An 11,279-nucleotide genomic window follows, 5' to 3' on the forward strand; every position below is an offset into this window, starting at 1 on the left:
AAAATAGGTTTATTATATTTTCCTTTAATAAAATTGTGCTGCTGGGTTCAAAAACGCTGCCACTCATTTCTACAGGGCTACGCTGTCTCCGCGCAGACATTCTCATAGACTTGAAAACGTAAAGTGGCCACACGTCACACACGTCAAACGTCCCTGGCAAGGTTCAGCTTATCATTAGCACCACAGATGTAAACATTACGTCGACAAAACAATCGGTGAATGTGATACACAGTCCTCATGTGTTTAAATATTAGTGAAATCTGATCAGTATTATGGTTTTAAAAACGTATTTTGTTTCTTAACTCCAATTTCCAAATTGATGTCAGAGTGCCTCTAGTCCAGACAGAAACTAACGCCAGCTACCAGCTGCTATAAAGCCTCTTTCAACTTTGTCTCTACTCCCTCGGAGGGAATTCAAATGAAACGCTTTTCCCTACAATAAAACAAAGAGCCTGGGTAAATGTCAAAAATCGTTGGCATCCAGTAGTCGTATAGTTTGAGGATGAGTCGTGCACACTAAGTGGGTTACAAGGCATCAAAGTAAAAATCAGATCGCTGAAAAAATCACGGAAACAGCTGTAGCCCGTCTTGCTCTCTCGCTGGTTTTAAAACACTGTTCCCAAGCAGTAACTGAAAATGTCCCACAAGACGAGCACGAACTTTCTCTAGACTAAAGGCAGCTGGGAGCAGGACGCGACCACTAGTTCGATGGGAACGCGCTCAGTACTCACGCCGCAGCTGGGACTCGAGAGAGGCAAGGGTGACCGCGTGGCTGTGCTGTGGAAGGGACCCGCGCGGGCCCGCCACGAAGGCGGCTCTGCCTGGCGCGACCCGGGGAGAGCCGGGGCCGGCCGGGTGGAGGGCGCACGGGGACATATGGACACGCACAGACACAGACACGCGCCCGGGCTGAGGAGGGTGGTGGGAGGACCGCCGGTAGCTCCCGGCGCCGAACCACAGGGAACCGGGACTCCAGCCGCAAAGCGGAGAGGCGCCAGCAGCAATTCGCCACCTGAGGGGCGACGGAGTCTGAGCCCCTCTCAGCCAAGCCGGGGATCCGAAGGGACCCCCCCGCACCGCCTAAACGCTCCTCGGGTCCTCCTTCCTCACGTTCCAGGTCTCTACACCGAGAGGGCTGGTTCCGTCGCAGCCCCGAGCCCACCCGTCAATCCCGCAGGACACTGACCGCTCCGGCCGCTGCAGGTTCTCCCGGGACTGCCCCCACGAGGGGGCCGCTGTCCCGCCCCACGCCGGGGGCCGCCACAAGACGAGTTCTCTAGCTCCAGCCGGGCGAGGCGCCAGGGAGCTCCGAAAGTGGCAGGACCCACTTTTACTTTTCCAGACAAGGGCCGACGGTTGTGACCTGGCTTTCCGTGAAGTGACTCCCGGCGACGGCAGCGGAGTGGACTACCGAAGCTTGCAGTTGAGGTTTGAAAACTGCAGCCGCGTCTGGAGCATCGGCGTTCGCCAGATCCCTCCCCCTAGGTCGGGAGAACCAATCGGAGCGCGTGCGGAGGGTGGGTCTGTCACGTGACGGGAGGGGCGGGGGACCAGCAGGGATCGCGTGTGCGGGGCGGGGCCCGGCGGTGAGAGGGTGCGGCTACGGGCCGGCCAGAGGCGGGGCGGGGAGGCGCGGCGGCGTGGCGGCGCAGGTGGGGCGCACCGGGGCTGCAGCGAGGGAGGGGCGGAGGGGCCGTGCTGCAGAGGAGGCGCGCAGGGCTGGAGCTCCTGCTGGGTGCACTCCTTCCTATTTTCAGAGAGGTCAGTGGAGAGGTGTGAATATCCGGAGACCCGGGAGAAGGAAGCCGGAAAATTCGTCCCAGCTGCCTGCAACTAGTTACCAAACTTCAGTGCCTACCAAAGACCTATTTTCTGACTCTTCCTGGGAATCTTCCTTAGGACCTGAACCTACTATCTAAGTGGAGAACCCAGTTTTCTTCAACTTGGCAGAGGGTCCTCGGAGCGTCAACATCAGTTGGGGATTTATGGAACCTGGACCCCACTGCTAAAGTCTGCTGTCGCGAATGGTGTCCCTTCTGAGGCATTGACTGAAGGCAATGTAGGGAGGGTCCCAATAGGCTGAATAACCGATTTTGCATATATGATGCCAAAGAAAAAGATGAAAGCCCTCAGCAACGTACTCAAGATCAGTTACCCTTTGAAGACAGTGGAAATTTTCAAAGTTCTGTGCAAGACACAAATGTTTTACATAGATATATAATCCTAGTTTATATGTATAGGATACACACATACTCATACATATATGGGATTAGTTATGTAATCTAGGATTGGTTTCAGAGGACATTTAAGATAATTGCAGAAAGGCCTTCCTTGGGAAAAGATACTGGGAGTGGAGTCGTCCTCTTGCTTTCAAAAGACTTAATGCTCAGTTAACATATAAAGGACAGGTTTTCTTGTTCTATCCCACCAAGCCAAGCAAATTCCTATGAAGCTAGCTGTTTCCCTTTCCCACTGCATTTTCCCCAAGAAAAAGGTATAGAATACATCACAGCCCTTTTTATGAAGTCTGTTTGTTGTTACTTACGTTAACTCATCCCGGTTTAATAATGTCTTGCCCCTAAACCTTGTCAAATGAAGAATATTGCTTCCATCTATCTAATGTCTTGTTGCTAACAATTGGGCTGACTAGAGAAGCCTAAAGTGAGGATGAAAATAAACAAAATGGCACACACTGGAATTAACTTTTCTGGGGCCTAAGAATCTGTAAGCAATGAGACTGTTTCCATCTTTTCTTTCATGAACATAGGTGTTGCATTCCAGAGGTCTCAGCACCAGTACCAAAACTAGTAACCTCATGGTGGTCACAGGATTACAGCATTACGGTGGGTTTTGGGGTTGTGTGTTTGACTTTGGACCTCCTTAATTTCAACATTTCATCATTTGCCAGCTTTTGGCAACCTTCTCACACTCATCCCATCCTCCCCGTCACTAATCCAATCCCACATCACTTCACACCTCGACACAGACTTTTCTGTCTCTGGCACCACTGTAAGCCAGTCCTCTTGGTCACAATACCTCTGCTGTAATCAGCCAGCCTCCTAGGGATATTGTCATGTCTTGCATTTTCCTGCTTCTGCCTTAGCTCCAGCTTATCACCATCCTCCTCATCCACCCCTGTTCATCAGTTTCTGACTTTAAGAAGGTTACCCTCTTCAGGAACCAGAACTCTGCTGATTCCTACTTTCTCTTCCCAGCCTGATCACCTCTGCCTTATGTTCTTTGGTGCAGGGCTAATAGTTTGTGTTTCTTTTATGACCCTCAATAGGTTGTTAACCCTTGTGCCTGATGTCAGATTTGTTAACTAGGGTTTCTCACACTATCCCAAGGACATTCAACTGCACTGGGTCTCAGGCACTGTGGTTCAAGTAACAAGGAATTCATGGTGCTGAGGAGGAGACAGTACATCTGTGGCCTTGCAGGAAAATTCAGAAGTCAGCACATTCCTCCATCCACCTCATTTACCTAAACTCATTCATAACCATGTCAAAGATTATGTTCTTGCTCTCATTCCCTCGAGTAGGCAATCTCCAGGTGAGCTGATGGTCATTCTGTGGTCATTGCCTCTGACCACACAGTTCATTAAGTTGACCTTCCCTGAATGACACAGTCTGACCATGGATGGTGGTTGTTATGGGCTCAGTTGTGTTCTTTTCCAGTTCATACGTTGAAATTCTAACCCTCAGGAACTCAGAGTATGACTGTATGTGGAGATAGGGCCTTTAAAGAAGTAATTAAGGTAAAACGAGATGAGTGGCCCCTGATCCAAGATGACCAGTGTCCTGATAAGAATAAATTAGGACACATACAACACTAAGGGTCAACCCTGTGAGGACATAACAAGAAGGTGGCCATTTGCAAAGCAAGCAGAGAGGTCTCAGAAGAAACAAGACCTGCTGATATCTTGATCAAGGGCCTCTAGCCTCCAGAACTGTCTGTTAAAGCTGTCCGCTCTGTGGTATTTGTTATGACAGCCTGAGCAAACAAATGCAGTGGTCCTTCCGGATCACTCCGGGTTAGTAATCACACACTGACTAGGAGTGATCCTTCCCAGTCACCACAAGTGGCTTACCACACGTGGCCAGGGCAGGCGATCCTCTCTGGTAATGGCAAGACACTCACCATATTCTGTCCAGGGAAGGGACCTTCCGCAGTCACACCAAGTCAGTCACCTCATACTGACCACATAATGATCAGGAAAGTGACTCTCACTGATTCAATATTTACTCCCTATAGATACAGAAAAGGAGGGTTTTGCACAGAGAAGAAGGCCTCAAACTCAAAACTCTAGCCACTGACACACCCTCCTTCTGAAGAATTTATGTGGAAAAGGCAAAACAAGCTCTACTACCTGTCTAGAACTGAATACACCAGAAACCTGTGGCCAGGCTAAAGGTAGCCAGACACAGGCAAGGCCAACAGCCTCTGAAGGGGTGTGGCTCAACCCCCCACGCAACAGGGGTGCTCACTGAATGGAGACAGGCTCCTCCAAACAGATCCCCTCTCTGGAGGTAGTAATGGTGAGTGTACTCAGATGGAGATGTCACAGTGCATTTACCCATGGTGCCTACAACAAATTGCAATTTTGAAAGCACTGAGAACGAGAGACTCTAAGAGACCTCACATTCCCTGACTCTCTTGAAACACTATTAGCAAAGGTAATTGGGGCATGTTTTGTCTGATGAGAATAATAACTCAGACTGGTACAAGTGTCTTCCTTAAAGGGTGACACAGTTTTCCTCTCCAAAACATTCATGTTCAACTAGGGCCAGTATGCCAATCCAACCACTCACTGCAGTTTATAATGTATAACCTGTTCTGTAAAAGCTACCCAGAAGAAATGCCATGCACATTGGCGAATGTTCTAGTAGTCATCTTTTTAAAAGTAAACAGATAAAATTAATTTTAACATTTTATTTAACCCAATATTTCTAAAACATTGTCATTTCAACATGTAATCAACATAATTATTGAGACTTTCTTTATTTTAAAATATTTATAGTAAAATAAAAATTATTTTACTTCCTTTTTTAATATTGTCTTAAATTTGGTGTGTATTTTATACTTACAGCATGTCTCAATTCGCATGCCAAATTTTCATCGGAAACACTTAATCTGTATTTAGATTTCACAAAATTTACTGTTGCAAAAAGCAGATTCACATTCCTAAGTTGTTTTGAACATAGTAAAGTTTTTCACACCAGGTGCGGTGGCTCATGTCTGTAATCCTAGCACTTTGGGAGTCCAAGGCGGGTGGACCATTTGAGGTCAGGAGTTCAAGACCAGCCTGGCCAACATGGTGAAACCCCATCTCTACTAAAAATACAAAAATTAGCCAGGCATGTTGACAGCTTCCTATGATCCCAGCAACTTGGTAGGATGAGGCAGGAGAATCACTTGAACCCAGGAGGCAGAGGTTGCAGTCGGCCGAGATCGTGTGCCACTGCACTCCAGCTTGGGCGACAAAGCGAGACTCTGTCTCAAAAATAAACAAAGTTTTTCAATAACTAAATAGAATATCAGTTTCTTACTCTAAATTTAATGACAATGAAATCAAATTGAAAATTTAGTCATGTTAGCCACATCTCAAGTGTTCCATGGCCACGTGTGGCTACTAAGTTAGGCAGTGTAGGTCTAAAGGGCTAGAAACGTGCCTTCTAATTGTGTCTAAATTTCCAGTGCTAGAGACAATCAGAGCAGTCTAGGGCTAGAAAAGTTCTTGCAGTTCAGTAACCCAACTCCCTTGTTTTAGAAGGGAAGAAACCCACAATGAGAGAAGTTGAGGGACTTGCAAAAGATCACACACCTAAACTAAGTGGTGCATATCCGAACAATAATTTAGGTCTTCTGACTCAGATATTATTTAAGCCTCTTCACATCAGACATACTTCAGGATAAAGTAATTTTTAAATTTATCTGAATCATCACTCCGATGATACAGGCAAGAGAAAGCAAACCTGTATCCCAACTGCATTCTCATAACCTGATAAAAGCACATCCTACAATATTTAAGGCACCCTCCTTCCACTCTGTCTTGGGGTCCATGTGGTTTCATCTGTCAGCCCTCTTACCTCAATGCGTCACCGCTTCCTCTCTTTGGAGCCACCTGGCCGAACATCGCTGCTGCCCGCCCCCAGAGCATCCGGCCACATTTTTCTGTCTGCAGTTTTCCTCTCCCAGCTGTCTACCATACTTTGTTTAAGGTTGTGCTTCAGAGAATCCTTTATATTTGCAAACCAAAATATTCAGTAGAAACTACAGCAAAGTTGTAGAAGAGCTGCTATGCTCCAGCGACAAACACACCAGGCTCTAAAGTTCTACCTCGTGAGAAGCTGTGAGAGAGAAAGAGAAGATATATGTGTGGTTAAGTGTGTGACACCAGACAGCTCTGCCTTCAAGTCCCAGTTCTGCCCATTCCTTGTTGTGTGACTTTGGGCAATTCCTCAGTTTTCTCTTCTGTAAAATGGGGATAATAATAATAGCTACCTCCATGAGATTGAAATGGGATAATGCATACTAAGAACAGTGCCTAACAAGAGTAAACCCTTGGTTCCATTCCTATAAGCTATTATTATTTACCAGTGGTTTGCCAGCTCCCCATGTGCACTACTGCACCCTGTGACTAGTAAGATGCTCAAGACATTGTGGGTCCTATGTAAATATTTGTCAAATGGCTTTATAAGATACTTTTGATTTTCCTCAAATCTTATGGTTGATGCTAGTAGGGATCGTTGGGGGAAAAAGTCATTGGAAAGGAAAGGGGAGAGGGAGGTGACTGCTTTTCCTTTCAGCATCTATCTGGTGGCAACACCCAAGTTCAGAATGAAGCTCTAAGATCAACAAATGGTGGCGTCCAAGGACCCATGTGAGATAAAGAAATTAGTCACTAGTGTTTAAAGGAAATAGATATCAAGTGGTGCAAAGAAATAAATATAGGGTATAAATATAGGGTGCCATCTATTTGATTTGAGTAGATAATGCCTGAGAGCTCTCCCTAATAAATCTCTTCCTTTTTCACTTTGCTAAGAAACTTCCTCTACCAACTGCATATACCATGAATGACAACCTGCTATCACATTCTCCAGGGTACATGGCAGGTACCCTTCCAGAAACCCTTTACTGAGTGAGTCTTCTTACAGCAGGCAGTAGCAGATATAGATAAGGCAGAACCAACTTTTAATCCCCAGCAACTCCCTTGTTAGGAGCGGTCTCTGTGTCAACTGGTGTAAGGTGATAGCATGAACATTGAGAAGGCCAATCTACTCTGAAAGTTCAGCCATTTTGTGGCATAAAAGCATTAGTAATGTGGGAAATGGTACTATTCCTGATTATCACAGCATTTCTGACATTGAGAATATTCAAAGATTCTTGAGTCTTTTTAGTAGTTGGCCTTTCCTTTAGATTTATAGAGCAGCATTTCATGGCTTCACTTTTTACCGAAGAAGCAGTAAGTTCAGAGCTGTTCAGAACCTTTAAAAGGTCACAGATATGAGAGAATGGTTCTGTAATTTACCAGCTGTGAGGTCTTGAGCAGGTTAGAAAATCTCTATGCCTCTGTTTTTCATCTGTAAAATGGAGATAATATACTTGCCTCATAGTGTACATGGCAACAACAGTTCATAAATAATGAGACTGGCACTGTTCTAAATGTGTTGCTTATGTTAATTCATCTAATCCTCACATCCTCCTATGAGTTACAGTGCTATACTTTCCTCCTTTAAAGATAAGAAAACTGGCCAGGCCTGGTGGCTCACGCCTGTAATCCCAGCACTTTGGGAGGCTGAGGCGGGTGGATCACAAGGTCAGGAGATCGAGACCATCTTGGCTAATACGGTGAAACTCCATCCCTACTAAAAATACAAAAAAAAAAAAAAAAAAAAAAATTAGCCGGACGAGGTGGCGGGCACCTGAAGTCCCAGCTACTTGGGAGGCTGAGGCAGGAGAATGGCGTGAACCCGGGAGGCAGAGCTTGCAGTGAGCTGAGATTGTGCCACTACACTCCAGCCTGGGCGACAGAGTGAGATTCCATCTCAAAAAAAAAAAGATGAGAAAACTATGGGACATGGAAGTTATATACTTGCTTGCAGTCATCCAAGCAGTAATGAGTGGAGCCAGGATTCAAGTCCATCCTCCACTACACAGGCTTTTTTTTTTTTTTCCGAGACAGATTCTCACTCTGTCACCCAGGCTGGAGTGCAGTGGCGTGATCTCAGCTCACTGCAACCTCTACCCCCCAGGCTCAAGTGATTCTCATGCCTCAGCCTCCTGAGTAGCTGGGACTACAGGCATGTGCTCCACACCCAGCTAATTTTGTGTGTGTGTGTGGAGACAGGGTTTCGCCATTTGCCCAGGCTGGCCTCGAACTCCTGAGCTCAGGCAATCCACCTTCCTCCAGCATCCCAAAGTGTCAGGATTATAGGCGTAAGCCACCGCACTCAGCCTACACAGACTTTTACTGTGGATATTTAATAACTAGCTACTAACAAAAGAGCACACCTTCTTGGGTGTTTTATTCATCTGGTTCCTGGCATCCTTGTTCTTTTCAGCCTTTTGTTTCTTCTCATATCCACCATTCCAAAATTGCTTTATTGTTAAAATAACTTTACAAGTATATAAAACATGCAAAGAGAGAGGGCTAAAATGATCCCTATGTAATGGATCAGAGTTAGAGACATCTGGTTGAAACTCCTGTTTAGCTTAATATAGATACAGATATTTACATATAGAAATATTTGTAGGTTATGTATATATACACCTAGGTTTATATACACATATATAGCTCCTGGCTCTGTCAGCTGAGGGTGCCTAAAAAGTAATGACACCTCAGAAACAACAGCATACTTAGCACTCTAATATCATTCTCCAAGAAAAGGAATCAAAGCTCTTCGGAGAAATGGCTGCTTCTATGACTGAGGATGGAAATATACAGATGGGCCTGAAGTATCTTGTAGACCAGAAAGAAGGAAGTGCAAGCAAACACCACCATGCAATTATGGGGGCATTCAAAGGGAAGGGACCCAGGAGCCAACTACAGGAGCTCACAATGGCCAAAGCTAGGACAATTTGAGTAACACAAGAAATAAAGCAGTAGTAGACTATAACCCAAAGTATAAAATAAATATCTATGAATTCATACTGATATAAATAAATGGTTGAAAGAATAGACAAATCTTCCATACAAAAGAAATATGAATAATTTATGCAGATACTCCACCCTCAAGTCGGTGGAGCATAACTCCCCACTCCTTAAGAGTGGGCTGCTGATAGTGACTTTCTTCCAAAGACTGAAATATAGGAAGAGATGGGGAGAAAGGAACTTTAGGGTGGAGAAACCTGATGAAACCCACCTCAAGCCAGATGATCAAGGTTAAGGTCAGTAGTCATAAGTCATAAGTCATGATGTTGTGTACCCTTAATATAACGTGATAAGAATGATACTTTGCCTGTGTAGTCTTCCTCCTAAAAACCCATAACCCCAGTGCAACCATGAGAAAATCATTCGGCAAATCCCAGTTGAGGAACATTCTATAAAATGCCTGACCTATACTCGTCAAAACTGTCAAGGCCATCCAAAACAAGGGAAGTCTGAGAAATAGTTACAGCAAGAGGGACCTGAGGAGATGCTATGACTGAGTGTAGTGGTATCCCGGGTGGGAACCTGGAATAGAAAAATGATGTTAGGCAAAAACTAAGGAAATCTTTATTTAATAATAATGTATTAATATTGGTTTATCAGTTGTGACAAATGCACCCTTGCTAATATAAGATCCTATAATAAAAAGGGTATGAATCTAAAACTGTTCTAAAATGAAAGGCTTTGTTTAGAAAAATGAATGAGTCTGCTATTGCTTCAAATATTGAAATTTAGAGAATGTAGAACTAATCAAATAATCAAAATATAGCCCTGCTATTATTTTTGCAATCTGTTCAGAACACCATTGTGTTAGTAATTTGATGCAGGTTCAATCCAATGTCAATCTCCAATCAAGATTTCCAAGTCAGATAAAAGTATATGCAATAGGAATCCAGAAAAAGATCCAGAAAATTGTGTTTTGATATCATGTATATCATCTGATTTTAATCACAAAGTGAATCTTTCATGTAGCATGTTGCCCAGACTGGTCTTGAACTCCTAAACTCACTTGATCTGCCTGTCTCGGCCTCCCAAAGTGCTGGGATTACAGGCATGAGCCACTGTGTTTGGCCTCTCCTTTAATTTCTGATATGGTAAGTATTGACCATATTAACCGTGTCCTATGGACCATACTTACTAGATTATCATATTTACTGTATTTACCATTACTTACCTACATAGATATAACCTGCATCAACCAAAACTCTTTGAGGTCCTGAGTAATATTTGAGTGTAGAAAGTTTGAGAACCAAACAGCTTGAGAACTGCTATTCTCATCATAGTGACCAGTTTGCTCTTTCAAGACTGGGACATTTGTTTCTCTATGGCCACCCTGAATTTAGAGAATTCCTCACCTTTTGAGTCCATGACAGTGAAAGTGACAAATATACTCCTTGCAGCTTGGGAGGAACAATTACCTTAGGTTCTATCAACCAACCACACATACGCACTTGAACCTTTGAATCTGGCGCTAGTAAGTCTGGGCCATGAAGAACGCTGAGACGGAAGGAGGAGTAGCAGAGCGAGCAGGCCCTACAAACAGCAGGTCTAGTGGCATCTCCAGTGTCCACGGCACAAACTGCAGTGTAGAATCCTAAATTTGGGCAATAGTGTCATCATCTTCCCCTAAACAATCCACAGACATGACTTTGGATGTTTTTCCTAGTTATCTTGTCCTGACTTTGGTTCTCCAGCCTGGATCTCCTGTCTATGAACTACTCAGTATATTTAAATACATTCTTTTTCAGCTTCAGATATCCAGAGATGTTTAGTTGCTTGCAATTAAGAACTCTGGTCCTATGAAAAACTGATTCTTAGTTAGCTTCTATGGTTATATATTTTGACCACTTTTACATTAATCAGCCTTTCTGAAATTCTACAAATAAACCATGGCTAACCAAAATGAAAAGAAAGCAAAATAAATGTACCCGTTGTTTTACCTGCCATAGAAAACAAACAACAGCCAGGCACGGTGGCTCATGCCTGTAATCCCAGCATGTTGAGAAGCTGAGGCAGGAGGATCACTTGAGGCCAGGAGTTTGAGACCAGCCTGGGCAACATCGTGAAACTCTGTCTCTACAAAATAAATAAATAAATAAATAAATAAATAAATAAATAAATAAATAAA

At 44.3% G+C, this 11,279-nt stretch overlaps 1 protein-coding gene across 2 annotated transcripts in view; it reads right to left on the bottom strand.

The window, feature by feature from the left end:
* Positions 1 to 1,478, bottom strand: part of STK17B (serine/threonine kinase 17b) — a 37,894-nt gene extending 36,416 nt beyond the window's left edge. Inside the window, exon 1 of one of the 2 annotated variants that reach the window (XM_023217951.1) lies at positions 1,187 to 1,442. The gene's annotated coding sequence lies outside the window, so the exon portion shown is untranslated. Of the gene's footprint in view, positions 1 to 1,186 lie in introns of both variants that reach the window. The other variant, XM_023217955.1, reaches the window with a different exon arrangement.
* Positions 1,479 to 11,279: the final 9,801 nt, after the last annotated feature.

This window comes from Piliocolobus tephrosceles, chromosome 11 (genome assembly GCF_002776525.5).
Source record: "Piliocolobus tephrosceles isolate RC106 chromosome 11, ASM277652v3, whole genome shotgun sequence".
NCBI classification, from domain to species: Eukaryota; Metazoa; Chordata; class Mammalia; order Primates; family Cercopithecidae; genus Piliocolobus; species Piliocolobus tephrosceles.